At 31.0% G+C, this 17,736-nt stretch overlaps 1 protein-coding gene and 1 long non-coding RNA gene across 2 annotated transcripts in view; one reads left to right on the forward strand and one right to left on the reverse strand.

The window, feature by feature from the left end:
* The window catches only part of LOC145940908 (uncharacterized), a 100,405-nt gene that overhangs the window by 1,459 nt on the left and 81,210 nt on the right, over positions 1-17,736 (forward strand). Inside the window, exon 2 of the mRNA XM_083046554.1 lies at positions 2,007-2,133. The gene's annotated coding sequence lies outside the window, so the exon portion shown is untranslated. The remainder of the gene's footprint in view (positions 1-2,006; positions 2,134-17,736) is intronic.
* Positions 5,368-8,765, reverse strand: LOC145940508 (uncharacterized). The gene is made up of 3 exons (XR_014426021.1): positions 7,499-8,765; positions 7,103-7,231; positions 5,368-6,100 (listed from the first exon to the last, which is right to left on the reverse strand). It is a non-coding gene; the product is annotated as an uncharacterized LOC145940508 (long non-coding RNA).

Here is a 17,736-nt window from a genome sequence, read left to right on the forward strand (position 1 = left end):
TCGTTGGCGGTTCGTGCATCAAAATCTGTGAAATTCGTGTGTCGATTAAACGATTTAGTAAAACATTTGTATATTTATCGCTTTTGTGCACGTGGTAAGTTATTATACGAATTTATATATAAAAGAATGCACAATTAAACATTGATTATAAATTGTCAAAAGTAATTGCAAAAGTATTAAATTATGGATCTCTTGTTTGTTTCGAGAAATTTAAAAATTTTGTACTTTCTATAAATTTTTACCGATGAATAATGAATTTTTTTTTTTATTTGTAAATGAGAGAACGTAGAGAGAGAATTATTTACATACAAATAATTATATAAGAAATACTCATATTTACTCGAGATAACATTTTGAAATAATGTCATCATGGTCATCAAATTATGATATTTCCAATGCAAATGTGTTTTCCGGACTATTACAAATTTTATTAGTATGGTTATTCAACGACATATACAAAGGAATAAAATAGTCGCAATTATTTCTTTTCGAAGTAAAATACAACAAAACCAAAACCGCCAATTTTCCAAATATTGTATATAAAAGGAAATTTATTATATTAAAATATTTCTGATTATACATATATATATGGTTGCATATGTTGTTTTATTTAATATATTGTTTACATATTTTTTCTTTTTCTCTGAATATTTTAAATGGAGCTAATTGTAAGACACACACACACACATAATATTTCTATATATTTTTCCTATATCTGATGTTATATTTTATACATACATTAAATGACATTATGCAAGCAACACACACGTATGTTTCATAATAAGCATTAAATAAATAGACTAGTAAATTAGTAAAGACGTATAATAATACATAAATAAGTAAAGTAGAATAAAATAAATAATATCTAAAAAATAAATATCGTATAAATTATATATATATTTTATATATGTATACAATTATATATGTGTGTGTGTCCGTACGTGCGTTTGTATATAAATGAATAAATAAATAATAAATAAATAAAATACTCGAAATAAGTAAGCGATTAAATGCATCGTATACGACGTACTAAGCTCTGCGAAAATTATTAAGCCGCACAGAAAGCAATGAATATTTCACACGACAAACTTCCTTACGCACGAAAAAGCCTTTAACATAAATACATATATATATATATATATATATATATATATATATATATATGTTAAGATACAGCACATATTATTCTTCGAATTTACAATAGTGGAAATAATAAATAATAATAAAGTAATAAACTAGAATGTTCTGATATCTGTATAGATACAGATATCAGAATATACTATATATATATTATATATGAGATCATTTCACGCATCGAAATTTATAAAAAAAAATGTTACAATCTTTCTCTGTACGACAGTATCGAATTTTCGCTGGAAAGATCAGATTGGCCTATAATCGTTTATTCATCTATTATTAGTCACTTTGCACATTTGATCTGTTTTCCATATTTGTCTTATAAAACTTGTAATTAAATTCTTGCTATATTTAATTCTAATAAAATTAATCTAATAAAATAATTATAATATTTTAATAATGCGATAACTTAATAGTCTTATGTAGGTATAAATCTGACATTGATAAAGAGTTTGAATAATATTGTATGTGACGAGCTGCATACATAAGATATGGTGGAAAATAGACTAAAAATACACGAAGCGAAAGAGAAAATAATAAATAAATAAACGATCAGAATGAAAAATTATTAATACGCGAATGAAAGATATAATCAACATATAGATAATTAAATATGCGAAACAACAAATAAAGAGATACTTAGACGGTTAAACGCTTTTTTATTATTTATTACTTTGCATATTTATATTATATCTATTTATTTATTTATTATCTTTTATAAGTTTATTTTTTAACAGATAATGAATAAATAAATAGACAAACATTTGATAATTATTAAGGACAATTCTAATTGTCTTATCAAACTATCAGACTAAATTTTTATGATCTATATTTTACGGATTAAATATTAAATTTTATAAATTTTACAGACTAGATTCTCGCTGCCCATGGACTGAGATCGCGTACTCTACTACGTAAACTGAGGGAAGATGATTCGAAAGATCATTTACATGTGAGGTATTCTCTTCGTTCGATTGTCAGCCGTGTAAAACAAAAGTGAGTAAATAAATTATAATAAATTATTATGTTCTTCAATCTTGAGCATAATTATGCGTCAAAGAACCAATTTTTAAACACTATTTTTTAATAATTGCATTGCAAGTTAAAATCATATATATTTATTATACAAGAAATAAATTTTGACGCAGCCATTTTAAATCAAATATATTAAATTTAGCTACAAATTCCGGTGCGAAACGGATTAATAAGAGCCTAGCTAATAAACTTATTTTTAAATTTTTCCCTATTTTATCAAACTAAATTTCAAAATAATGTCAAAATATCAAAGAGAAATATGGAAATAAATAAAGAAGAATTTAAAAACAAGTTAATTTCTGCGCCTAGTTCTTATTTAGCATGTTTCACCTGAATTTGTATTTATATCTCAGAGTTAATCTTTATAGTTAAATTTAGCTATCTTATAAAAAATATATTTAGCAATATGGTGACATATTTAGACGATTTGCTTTTCTAATAATCAAAATAAGTTGGTCTAATGTGTGTTGCATAATTATCTGCCAACTACTTCTGTATATAATATTTCTTGGAATTTTGATCCTCCCCTCAAAAAAAACTTTTCGAGTTAGTTGTCCAAGAGCTTTTTTGACTAGATGCCACTCGTATATAATATTACATATCTATTAAGCATCTGATTATTCGCTAATTTTTTTTATGTATAATAAAATGAAGGAGTTTAATTTTACATCGTTACTTACATCGACCTGCGACTATATATGCCGACTAGTGAGATTAATTTTAATTCTTGTACGACTTGTGTGTACGGAAATTTAAACTATATTTTCTCTATAAAAATTGTTACATTTAATCAAATTTATTATACGATATAAATGAGATATAAATCTATCATTTATAAGTATTACAAGAAGTTTACACTAAGTTTGATTAATTTTCAATACTCGTCGAAAACAATAACTTATAATTTAAAATAATTTTTATTTTATGATTTGTCTAATTACGAGAAAAATTATTTTAACTGGAATGCGACTAGAATTTAGTAAAACTGATATTAACGCAGTTATAAAGTATTAAAAAAGCACAGCAGCATAATATTCGAATATGATTGTGTAACTTATTTGCAAAACATCTTTGTGAAAAAGATTGTTATATATGATTAGATATATATCAATTGCTCTCTTAATATCTAATATTAATTTCCTAATCTTACCGATATTCTAAATCTCTGAAGTTTTCTTTTTATCTTAAATAATATATAAAAATTATTTTCTTAGAAAATTCTAATATAAATAAAGTTTTTAGATATTTGTCGGTAATTCTTGGAATATGTGACTTTGGCTGCGTAATAAAATTGGATAAAAGAAAAAACAAACATTGACTAGAATAAAATGATTAAAGCAAAATGACTAGAAAATGATTAGAAAATGACTAGAAAATGACTAGAAAAGTTATAATATAATTCTTCCCTGGATTAAAAATATATTTGACTAGAATTTACATCTTTGGTTTCGTTTATTAAAAATATATTTGACTAGAGTTTGCATCTTTGGTTTCGTTTATTAAAAATATATTTGACTAGAGTTTGCATCTTTGGTTTCGTTTATTAAAAATATATTTGACTAGAATTTGCATCTTTGGTTTCGTTTATTAAAAATATATTTGACTAGAGTTTGCATATTTGGTTTCGTTTATTAAAAATATATTTGACTAGAGTTTGCATCTTTGGTTTCGTTTGTTAAAAATATATTTGACTACAGTTGCATTTTTGGTTTCGTTTATTATTGCAATATTGCTAATTTTGAATAAAAGTTAAATCAATAGATTGAATGAATTGGATAAAAAAGTGACAAATAATTGAAATAATTTTGGTCTGCATAGTAAAATTGGACAACAAAAAGAGAAAAAAGCATTGATTAGACCAAAATAATTGCTAGATTAAAACAATGACTAGAAAAGTTATAATCCTTTTTTAGATTAAAATATATTTGACTAGAGTTTATATCTTTGGTTTTGTTTATTATTGCGATATTGTTGATTTTGAGTACAAGGTGAATTTTTTAAATTGTCTTTATATATATATATATGTGTGTGTGTGTGTGTGTGTGTAATTAAAATCTTTTATATGTGTACATACGTAATTAAAATCTTTTAAATTAATTTTTTCGCTTAATCTTCGGTTTAGACTAATAATGAGAAAATCGCTGAAAAACACAGAGAAAACACAGAGATTTAGAATATTTATAATAGTTCACTTTTTCTAATATAGCTCCTGTCTATTTCGATAGCTGCCCTTGAGGACATTTCATTTTTTGGACATATATATATAAATTAATTAAAATAAATTAAATGCGTTAATGTACAGGCACTTTTTATACATATTTTGGATAAGATTTACAGACTGGTTCTCTCTATTCACTTGCATTCAAGAACATCATAAATTCTTTTTTTTTTTTTAAGACAAAAGAAATTGCATCTTAATTATTAAATTTTTACACTTTCAAAAATATCAATTTTAAATAATATAAATATACTGGCACGTTTCCCAAAATATATCATACTTATTATCTAACAATAAGTTATAATAATTAGCTTAAACTTATTATTTTTGAGATTTTAAATTAAGATTTTTTTTACTTAATTATTAAAATTCTTTAAAGTAATGTTAATGGCTAGATTGACTAGATTTGCAAAATTATTATGATTAAACTGAAATAATACTATATGAAAACTGTACAGTATATACTTCCAAAGACATTGAGTCATCCGGTTGTCTAAGGAAATGACTATAGCATTCTCTTATTTAGCATAAATTTTGTATGGCATCGCATCCACGGTTTTCACACACACTGATATAAATATGTATATATAACTGTAAGAATAATATTGATAATATAATAATTGATATATTACGCAAGATGTAATCGCACACTTTAGAATTTAATAAAAGATTGCATTTATTAATGGCCTGCATATCCTGTATCGAATATGAAATTACTCTTAATTATTTAGTCAATAAACTGAATAATTAACCGTAAATGTATGTGACTTGAAACTATAAATAATTACATTAAAAATTGGGATTATAAGAATTAGATGCAGATACTCTACAAAATTACTCTTCAAATTACTCTACTTTACAAAAAGTTATATACTATAAATGATTATAAATTATAAAGATATCATGAGAATTTATATATATATATATATATATATATATATATATATACACTAATTAATTTACTCTCGTTGATTTAAGAAAAATTTAATTCTAATTTTATTATGTAATAAAGGAATGTATACGTATGGTTTTCATAAGATTAAATTTAAAAATTTATGACCTTATAATTCAAAGAAATTATTGGGAAATATTTAAGGAACTTGAATTTAGTTTTTTAATCAATATTTCGAAACGTGTAATTATCATATTTTTTTAAACAAAAATTAAATTTTAGTGTAGACTATTGTCATGATAGTATTAATTCTGATTAATGACATATTTTACAGCTTTTAAAAAAATATATATTTGATTAAAATTTTGCATCTGTTGCTTATTGTACTATATATCTTTTTCTATATGACACATATCCCTAATAAATAAAGAAATTAAAATCACCTTCCTTTATTTTATTAATATAACTTGAACAAAATGAATTGATTTAAAATTGACTTAAAAGTGATTTGATATTAAGTGATTAAAATTTTATACAATTATTTTAAATAAACTTAAATATTAAATATATACATGACTAGATACGAAGAATTAATTATAAACATTAAATTTGATTTTATGTTGTACTTTTATAGCTCTTGAAAGTTGCTAATTTTTTACTTAATTTACTTAATATTGTTAATTTAAATATCTCGAAATTAATCTCACTACTGTCGGCTTAAACTAAATTATATTTAAATCATGACTTAAATCTTGGAAACGCTCGGCTGAGAAAATTTTCATTGTTATATGCAACTAAGCATTTTGAGACTCACAATCCTGTTAAAATTCAAATAAAAAAATGTAAAATCTTTTTTATATATACAAATTATAATTTTACTTTTTGATTAAGAAAAAAATGCGTTCGCAGAATGAAATTTGACTTTTAACTCGCAATAATGCATAGACTATTATTAATCAACACAAAAAGAAAAGCAGTCAGTGTCAAAGCAGAATCTGAACGCGGATGCAAATCCGTAGTTTTATGATAAAAATCTTAGCAAGAGTATATACATATGTAGTAGTCTTTATGCAAATATTTTTCTCTTTTTCGTTTTCTCATTTTTTCTTTGTTTCTTTCTTTTTTCAAATTTTTTTCCTCTTTAAGACAAAATTAAAAATTAAGAAATTTATATTATATATAAGTAAGATTTAAAATTTAAATTAAACCAAAATTAAAATTGTAATTTTTTAGAAATATATTATTATTTTTTTGAAATATATTGTGTTGATATTATTATACATATAATATATACAATATATATATATATCTCATTATATATGATATAATATATGTAATATATATATATTTATTATTTTATATATAATAAGATATATATATAATTACATATTTATATAATATAAGTATAATTATATATTTATATATTTTTTATGTAATATAAAACTAAATATATATATATTTTTTTTATACACATATATAGTTATATAATATATAATATATGTATATATATATATTAAGATTTTTATCATATGAACCATGTACTTACTATGTATCCGAATTTAGATTATAAAATTAACTTCTTTTTTTGTTTTGATTTATTTCAGTCTTTTTTCTATTATAAATGACGCAATTTATATGGATACTTATATATTAACGAATATAAGATATTTTATATACATATATGTGAACATAGATATTTTCGCACAAAATTTAATACTACAATACACACGTCGACATTATTTACATTACTCAATTAAAATTGCATTATCGCGAGTTCGTGAAATATTTTTCCGAGTTATAAAATGAGTTATGTGACATACCATATTATCGGCTTAAAAGATTGCGCTCACAATCAGTTAGAATTCGATGTCTTCCACCGGTGATCGTTGTTTTCATCGTAGTCATTGTGGTCGTTGAAACAAAATGGCACATTTTTCCTTGGATTTAATCTACAATTTTTTTGATAATCGTAAATTTGTTGATATTTTAGATTAAAGCATTGATCAAAATATATTTGCGAATAACGAACATAATAACAATTTTTAGAGTATGTATATATACAGTTGTAGTTTTTAACACAAATATATATATACAATATATGTATATATACACAAATAGATACATTATATATACATATTCGAAATCGTTACTCTTTCATTACGTTCACGAATATATATTATTTCATATTAAATCACAAATTTTAATGAACTACTTACCCTTGAACAGTTTCTCATATGATGAATTTATATTAGATCCGATTATCGGTTTGCATCATAAGTGTTGAAAGTTGTGGCGTGTTTTATTGCGAAAAAATGTACATTTTGAATGACATCACAAATTGTATTAAAATTGGTTAAGAGAAATTCTTATTGTCAAGTCTTTCTAGAATGTTATTCACGTTACTGATATCTTTGATTCAGATTTTTAATGTGAAAACATTCTCTTCAAGGTACGTGTCATAATTGAATTGTCTTCTTGTGTCATAGTTGAATTATTTATCCGTCTTGTTGCTATAATCACACCGGTGATTATCTTCGATTATTTTCGATGGTGTTCAATGCAGAAGTATGCAGGAATGAAAATTTTCCATCGCCGCAAAATGCGATCATTTATCTTCACCGAGCGTCTTTCGAATACTGGTTGTACTTTGAGTATCAGTACTCTATATCTCTCTCTCTTTCTCTCTCTCTCTCTTATTCTTCCATTTCCACTTGTTATCGATTATCCATTTGTAAGCAGTTAATTTAGATTTCTATTTTGTTCACCTTGCAACTTTTTGTTTCCGTATACTGTTGATTCGTATATATGTTGTAGAAATGAAGGACGAGGTCAAGAAAGTGCGAAGGTGACAATCACAGCGATGTTTCCATAATACATTAATGTCGATATTTTGATATTAATCGATGTTAGCCGATGATTTTTTTTTACTAAGGTTTCCACGACATATGTTATGTGAATCAGTGTTTGATTATAGGGTACTTACTGTGATTGTCCTGCCATTTTCCGTCCTCCCTCGTCTCTTCATCTCCAAGTTGGTGATTCACCGAGGACGAATGATCCTAGGAACGATCTTCATTTTTTTCGGAGATGTTGCTTCCGGCAAGTGTTCAACGATACATCGCCTCTCTCATTCGCTCCTCCGTTCGTCCACTAGTCTTTGGATTCATAATCCTCGGCGATTCTCGTAACGGCGGGTGATGGTTGCGTACCGGATGAGAGACTTCAATCTGGTGCGGTTCCGATTCGGGAAAGCCGGGCTGAAGGTCGCGGGACCCTCGGAGGTTCGGTCCATGCTTGTTTGCGAGCGGGCGCATCGCGCGGGATGAGAAGAGAGAGCGTAATGCGACCACCCCTGATGACGAAGCGAGAGAAAGAGAGGAGAGGAGTCGCCCTCCGAGGGTCACGCAAGCGCACAGTCGCTCGTCCGGTCGCAAACTAACCCTAACCAGGCTCCGTGTCGAGTTTTATGCACGTGTTCTGGTTCCACCGTCTCGTCCGTCCGTTCCCCACCCTGTGCTCACTCGGGTGCCCGGATCTCCCCTTCACCCTGCTCGACAGCTAGCATCCCTAGGTGGCTGCCGCCACCTCGATGCCGACCCGACAATCTCATCGTTCCCCTCCACGTCGTGCATCCTACCACCATCGGATTGGGGAACCACGGCCGGGTCTCGTGGGAGAGGGCACATCTCCGACTCGTTCGGATATACCCCCACCTTCGAACATCCGAGATCCGGCGTTCCTCTCTCTGACATCACCTACATCCTGCTGTTGTACCCCACTACACTTCGTCAGCACCCCCACTATAAACAGCCGCTCGTCCCGTGGTTTGTGCGACGTCGAACCGATAGACAAGCCTCCGGTATCACGCCATTGGTGGCAGCGGGATAAATCTGCTTCTGCTACTCTCTCTCTCTCTCTCTCTCTCTCTCTCTCTTTCTCTTTCATCGACACCGTATGCAGATAGCGGCGTCGACCTCCCACGCTTGGAACAATCGCATCGGCGCACAGATTCGAATTCGAATTCGCTTACCGGTTTTTCTACAGCGACCGGTGAACGTTTGGACGGTTAACTAATTAATTCCCCACCACACACAGTCAATGTGGGTGCCGCGTTTAGGTGCTCTTTACATCATCACCCCTCGCTGCCACCCCCGCGACGAACGAGCCGTTACGCTCCATTCGCGCACTCGTTATCACTCGTACACTTCAGCTCTCGTCCGTTACGATGTGGAAGTCCGCGTTAATTTACTCGTAGATGATGTACTGTTGAACTGATTTTAATTTCAAATTGTCACTTCATTCGAAGACATTCATTCGAACACTAAAGGCGAAGAATACTATGTTGGAAGTAGGGCTGTCTCAGTTTAAATCGAATTATCTCTATCTTAGATAGACTAAAATTTGCATAGGTATATTACCCGAGTAAACCCTTCAATATTATCCAAATATAGCTAATTATATTTTTTATATTCAGCTACCTATATGTATTAAATTGCAAGAAATACGCGAGTATCCATATATAAAAAATTATGGTAATACTCGTATATTCTGATATTTGAAGTTACTGAAACTAGATATTCACCGATGTATTATTACATATTGTTCATTAAAGAATAACGCTCTGTAATTAGGGGGGGGGGGGCGAATTATTAAGCACCCGTTTTCAATTATTTTAGCGGCCTTATATTCATTTCATTTCCTCAAGTATTTTATATATGAAATGTCAAGTATAATCGATTAAAGTTCGATTAACTAAAAAATACGTAGCTTTTTCTAATCAACTGCATAATTATATTAAGATAAACAGGATATTGACAGCACTAGTTTAAGGTACGTCTATAATTCTGCTAGAAGAATAGAACGCATCGCGTCAGAAACAGCGACAGTTGCCTTGTAAAGTGGTTGCGTGTAATAACAGTCTGTTATAATACCTGTAATATATATATAACAACGGTAAAAAAAAAAAATTCGACACGCGAGGATTGGCGGGATTACGCAGGAAATGCGTTTGCACTGTCTCATCGAGGGTTTAGGGCTAAATAAGTGCAATTATATCGTTGGGAAATTTTCACAGCACCGCGCAAAAGACACATGTCGCGTACCTGTTTGTGAGAATTCAGCGATGTGACGCTAATTTTTCGTAATATTTTTCTTTGAATAATAATTCTATTATATAGAAATATAAGAAAGAGAATTTTTGCGTAGATAAATTTTACGATTGATCAGTAATACATTGAGAATCATTATGTAAACAATCTATTTGATAGATATATTTGTATATTAGGTATTTCTTATTAATTGCTTTCTTCTTTTTTTAATTTTCGTCCTTTGTTCATTTTTTCATTTGTTTCTTTATTATTTATTAATGTTTTACAATGAGTTTTTGCTAAAAGTGCATGACTATAAGTTCATATTAAGTTTATTAACGAAATCTCTTTGTTGTATTTATATACGATAGAATTAGTATTCTATACGAAGAGAAAATATTACGAAAAAAATACATCACATGTACTAATTAGGGCAAAGATTGTAAGAGTATAGAATCAAGGAGAGAAATTATATCACTAACTTACTATTACAACCGGATTTTCGCCAAATCACATCTTTTATTTATATATAAATAATTTAATTATCTCATTACATATAATTTTTTAAATATTTCTTACAAATTATTATTATTATAAATTATTTGTTATGTTTGATTAAATTTTGGCATCGCTTAACCCTGTGGTCGCGACCTCTAGAAGGAAAATATGCGTCATAATAGTTGGAAGAGTGCCATTCGGCACTATGCTCGGGGGATATACTTTTATATACCGCGTCTACGAAGGAAAAGTGATTTACTTCGGGGGGCATAATAAGCGAGGGGAGAGGCGCGAGATATGTGCGGCACGCGCCGTGATTTTGTAGCAAAGGGTGCGAAACGCTGTTCGATCTGGCATGCTGCGGCGGAACCCCGCAAAGCCCTCGTGAATTCACGGACCGTCGAGCATGCCGAGGAGAGGTACGGAGACATAAGGCACGCCGTTTGCTGCCGCGGGGTCCGCGTGTAGATTTATGGCCACCGCACTTTTCCCGTGCTATCATGACGGAAAAAAGAGATGCGCGCGTTTTATTCATTTGCCTTATGTTACGGAAGAGTATTCGTTCAATTATCAGTTAATTCGTAACTTGAATAAATCATTAATTAGTGATATTAATTCCGTAAATGAGTAAAGTAATTACTGTGATAAAACATTTTTAATGTGAACAAATGAAGTTTTCCTGCTTTAATATATATTATAATTTTATATTTTTTATTGATACATTTTTTAGAAATATAGATTGTGAACTGTAAAACATATAATTATATATTTTATATATAAAATATATATAACATCTTCTTTTTCTCTCTCTCTCAATAGAGCATACTAGTACACAGAGAGAATTTTCTCTTAGAATTTACCCTGAAAATCATGGTAATCGTAGGACAATATGGTATAAAAAGAATTTTATGAGAATTTCTTTGATTAATATTTATCACAATAAAAATAATAATATTTATCACAATAAAATATAAAACATGTTTGATTAATTTTACTATGCAGTTTAGTAAAATTAATTAAACATGTTTTATATTTTATATTGTGATAGATATTATTATTTTTATTGTGACGAATATTAATCAAAGAAATTCTCATAAAATTCTTTCCATACCATATTGTCCCACGATTACCATGATTTTCAGGGTAAATTTTAAGAAAAAATTCTCTCAGTGTAGTAATAATAATTATTCTATATGTTTGTTATATAAATAAATATGAAAAGTAGCTTTCTCGTACTGAAGATAGTTATCGTACACCAAATTGCCGGTCGTATTTAGTGTGACGCGTCATTTCGAAATGCAGTGGCACGCTGCAGGGGCAATCGAAAGTTTATTGTCACCCTCTATTATAGAATCGAGGGGTGAGTTCCCAGGCGAGAGATCAATCGCGAGGGATGAGTGAATTCGATGCGGAACGAGAGAATTCTATAATTCGTGGCCCCTTGTCGTGGCACGCGTCGGGAACTGCGTTTGTCGTGTTGCAGTATGGAGACCATAGAAAAAAAGAGAGAAAGAGAGATAAAATCCCGTCGTGCGACAAATGGAGCGCGTCCACCTCGATTCGATAGCCGTAATAAAATTCATGACCGACTTCGGAATTTCTCGGAAGCTGCGGGACGACGCGATTGCCTTGGATATTTCTATCGTCACGGAAATGCTTCGTCGGTGAAGTGTTAATGGCCGCGACATCGAAATTGTATCGTAAACGATCTCTCGGAGATGCTGGAGTATTCCTCGTCTCTCTCGGCTGTTAAATTGCTCGCTTAGTTTCAAAGAGGCAATAACTCTGACTAATTTAATACAAGTCGCGCGAAAGCGGTTATTACTTGTCCATTTTAAACACGTCTACGAGAGTCACACTTTTATTATACCGAATATATCAAAGCTTAAAAATATTTTTAATTATAAAATTTCAATTTTCTCATTTTTCTTTCTTTTCTTTCCACATTCATAAAAAAGCTCAGCATGTAAATAAAGAGCCTATTAGAGTGGTGCTTATTGTTAGATATTGAAATAATTTACGATTTGAAACATGTTTCTATTTTTTCTAAAAAAGATCTGACTTTTTTAAAAAAAGATCATCTATTTAACTTGTATATATTACACAATAATAGCAATTTATAACAATAATTTGAAAGGAAAATTAGTTTTATGAAAGGACTAGATTGAATCACCATCGAAAACTGCCAAGGTAGAAGAACTTTACTGATGAATAACAATATACATACACCTTTCTTAACATATGAATGTTAATTGAATAATAACAATAATCTTTCTTCTCTTTGCGTATTGGGGTTTGTCCTCTTCCCCTTCTCAGTGCCCTTGTTGTAGAAAGGCGTACTCCACTCGCGTTGATATACCGCCAAGTATATAAATAAGGATGCTATTCCTTATTATTATCAATGATAATAATTTATAATGACTAATATAAGGTGCGTGTTGAAGATATTAATTGATAAAAATATATATCACTCGCGCGATAAACACTTGTCTTGTTCATACATGTGAATCTCGCACCTGTATCTTCGCTTCTGTATCGTCATTCACTGACGTACCTCAATTTGACTGTCTAGGCCATCCTGACACCGAGAGAATATGCGGGCTTAACATTGGCATTCAAGGCCGATTTGCGGCGAGCCAAGGTTCCGCAATCCTAAACCCCTATCTAACTCAAGGTTGTAATAATAATTATCATCGCCGTGACTTTCTCGCTTAAACGGGAATTTTTCGGAATTTGCCTCATTCCCGTTCAATATTCGAGTCACTTTCTCATCGCATGATTTATATCGCAATGTTTCACTTATGAAAAAAATTGCAATGTTTTTTGCAGTTTCAAGTAATCTTTCTCTATTCGAAATAATATTTTCTCAAACGCGATTGATATCCTGAATTTTGTAGCAAAATTAGACTCAATTAAATTATAAATTACATGCAGACATTTGTAACCTTGAAATAGCGATATTGAAATCGAGGCTGAAAGCAGTCGGATCCGCTTCTTGTGACTGTATGCGCGTCTAAACTCCAATTTAGATTAGTGTGGCTTTGATAAATGAGGCTATTACGTGGCCAGGCCTGTAATTAACCTATGCTTAGGATAAATGCATTCTCGTAATGCTCCAGACAGATGTCACGATTGTCATATAACTTTTCAATCTCTAAAAGACTCACTTTTGATAATCCACGAAAATATATTATTATTATTATACTATAACAAATTATTTATTATTATTAATATATTATATTTATTATTTATAATTTGGATTGTTATTAATTATTAATTATTATTATATCTTGACAGAAATAAGATTATTACAATTACATTCATTTATTAAATAAATAAAATCTGTATAAAAATGGGAACTTCTATAAATGCATATACATGCATATCTGTTTGATGTGCATTTTATCAACGTTCTTTTATTAAGACATTTTTAATTCTGGATGTAATGACAAATTTTATTCATTCAAACATTAAGGTCGAGGAATGATAATATTTAATATTAGAAGGCGTGCGGGCGGATTGAACGCGCATAATCGATTAGAATAATCTATAGATCTTATCTCTAGCGTGCATAGCACGCGTCGACAGATGTGTCCTGCAAATGCTATTACGCATCGAGCATGTACCTATATCTATTATCTATCATCGTATATGCTTGTATGTGTGTTGCACATTGCCAATATTTTGTTAGCTCTTGAAACTCTCACGTATTTAAAAATTTTCAGTAAGTTCTATTTCATACTTTTCTCATTCAAACTTTTTGCAAAACTTTTACAAAAATCAATGTAGGAATAGATATTTTATGTGAAAGATGTCTTATAATAATAAAATTAATTAGCATTTCTATCCAACTTCTTCAATTGTAATTATTGGAACATATATGAAAGATTAATATAATATAAATTAAATTTAGATATAAAAGAGATTTTTTTCTATATGTTAGTATATTTTTTGTACGTTTTGAACATTATTTGTGAAGAATAATATATTGTGTGTGAGAGAGAATCTCGAAAATCTTATTCTTTTCTATATCGTATAATATTGTAATATCATATTATTTTAAAAAAAGGGGGGGGGGGCTTGCAAAGTCATTCGCTAAGTTGATCGGTGGCAAAAAAATGTTTTCGGCATTTTCTTGAACATTGTATCGAACTGCTCGCAGCTGCGAGACGATCGCGTGCCCTCTTCGTAACTTAATCCGCCGAAACGAATATCTACGATACGGTTTAATTAGCTAAGTATGCCTGCGGCGGGACACCATTACACCGCACTTTACTAGCGCTATGGGGCGATATTCTCGTCCTCAAGACAAACAGCCGGTCTTTCGAAAGGGTGCTTCGAAACGCACAAAATCTCCAGTCACGCTACGAAATGGAATAAACGTTATTGATATGGGACGCTTTACGTCGTAGGGTTGGGGAGATGGCCCGACAGGGGTGCTTACCATCCCGCTGCTAAGACGTCAAGGGTAGATTGGATGAGACACAGGGAGAGGGACGAAAAATTCTTACAGATCGAAGGATGGAGAAAGAATTGGGTAACGCGATGTCATTTGCCACTTCTTCGTCTGTATTTCTATGTATACACGGTGTTTTGCCAAAAAGAAATGTCGCGCGCGTTACAGGGGATCGCGAATATTTTACATTACTTTACACAAGATAGAAATATAAAATTGTAAAAATAAAAAGTAATAGTTTAAGTATAAAAATAGGGACATCTTTTCGTTAAATACAGACAATTTTGATCTCTATATAACATTCGAAAGCCTCTAATAAAGGAATAGAGACCTACAGCTTGCGGCTTCATATGACTAATATCGGCTAATATCGGACAGTTAATTGCTCACACGCGAGTCATTCGGACATCTGCCTCCGGGCTTGCACGTGTCAATGAAATAAAAAATAATTACCGTTCGATCGCGCGCGGCCGTTTGGATTCTTTAATCGAAACCTATAAATACAGGGCGCGTCGGGATCTTCGCTCGCAAGCCAAATGGTTTGTCGCCGTCGTCGTAATCGTGACGGTTATTGGATTCGTTCTTCAGGAATTCGATAAATAAATTGCGGTCGTAGGGCGAACGCGATACGGCGATCGGAATTGAATCGACTACGAGGGGCTTAAATGCGAGGCTATCCCACCGACACGACCGAGGTGCTAACCCTCCGAATGATGAATCGGGCGACGCTCAATTCTCATCGTCTGACGTCTCAATTTCCGCAGCTCGCTACGCGGAAGTATAATTAACAACTTAACAAGGCATAGAAACGAAACTTGGCAATTTTAAGCCGTGTGTTAAAGAATGTACAATATGCAATTCCATCGTATTTCGTGTTATTTCGCAAGTAACGAGAACGCGTTTTGTGCTTGTGAAATTAAAAAGTTACGAAATTCACATAATATCTATATTTTGGCTCCTCCCCGTATAACATTTTGCACAATTAATTATTAAAATTGTATTAATTATATACAAAATTTAATAATTTTAATTATATATATATATATATAAATTCTTTAATTTATTTATATATTTATGATGATATTTTTGGAAGAACTTTTGTGCTAATCTCTTCTAAATAATTGCCAACTGCGTTTTTAATTATTAAATTAACTTTGCACACAATTATTGTACACACAAGTTATTTAATTGAAAAAAATAATTATTAAAATAGGTACCTATTAATTCGCCTAATCTAAAGACGGATATAATGTACAATATATAGATGTGCTGTATTAGAAGCGTCGAGCGACATTTTTCTCACAAACAGGTGGTGATTAGGAGTGAGAAAAGGCTATTTTTCGAGAACAAAGTGGCTGCTTTGTTTCACAAGAGCCTCGATCGGATCGACACAGTGTCCTTTGTCCGTGCAAGGGCATGTCGCTCGTTTCAACCGTAACAATGCGGCCACTACAAAGACGTTTTCTGATAACAGTCTCTCGGGCGTTGTACGTGCGAACAGACGCAATCACGGAGTGCTTTATTGTTATCTATCGTTGAGAGAGAGAGAAAGAAAGAGACAATCGCGATGCGATCTTGTGCTAACAAAAGATGTCTATTAATTACGATCTTAAGCTTTTTTCCGATGGGAACTGCGCTTCGTATGGTCTTCCCAGGGTCATCGAATTATTCTCTTAATGGGCTATTCGGAACAAAAATAAATCGACAACTAAAGATTAATTAGACTATCTCTCACACATATGCTATAATTTTATATATTATGTAATTATATTATTTCCAAAAATATCACTTCGAGAAGTAATTCATTAATATAAAGGAGAGAAATATTATAATATCTCGCGCGATTTCTTTAGAATGAATTCGATTTTTTTTCGGAATATTATAATGCTGGCTCTTAAAATGTACGGACACATTGTAAATTAATTATTCGCGGCACGTTTTCTCGGAAAACCTGTATTATCCCCTACGAAATAATATACTCATTTTTCTCTCTCGGAAACTATTACAAAAATAACGTGGTATTAAAGCACGAAATCCCTCATTTGCGAACAAGTTTTTTTTTTTTACAATGCACGCGCTCCAATTTTTCCTTGTAGCAGCGCCGGCATTCGTTTTTTTCATTCTCCCATTCGTTCAACACACGTTGCGCAGAATCAAAACTCAAGACAATCGATTTGAATAATTGATAGCCACCGTCGAGGCTCGGCTCGGGGAACGCGTTCGGAAAACTTTCGTTACGCACAACGCGCTACGATGAGTTTCCAGCTACGACAAAGTTATTTTTGCCTTGCATATCGCGCATAGACATTTTTTCACGTTGCGTTTATTCATCGCACGCACATACACTTGTTACGCGTGACTACGCGAAAATCGATAACACGTCGACGCCGTTTCTCTTCTCCAGCCCTAATAA

This window comes from Prenolepis imparis, unplaced genomic scaffold (assembly GCF_030444845.1).
Source record: "Prenolepis imparis isolate NDT839.2.m4 unplaced genomic scaffold, iyPreImpa1.0 SCAF_9, whole genome shotgun sequence".
Lineage (NCBI taxonomy): Eukaryota > Metazoa > Arthropoda > Insecta > Hymenoptera > Formicidae > Prenolepis > Prenolepis imparis.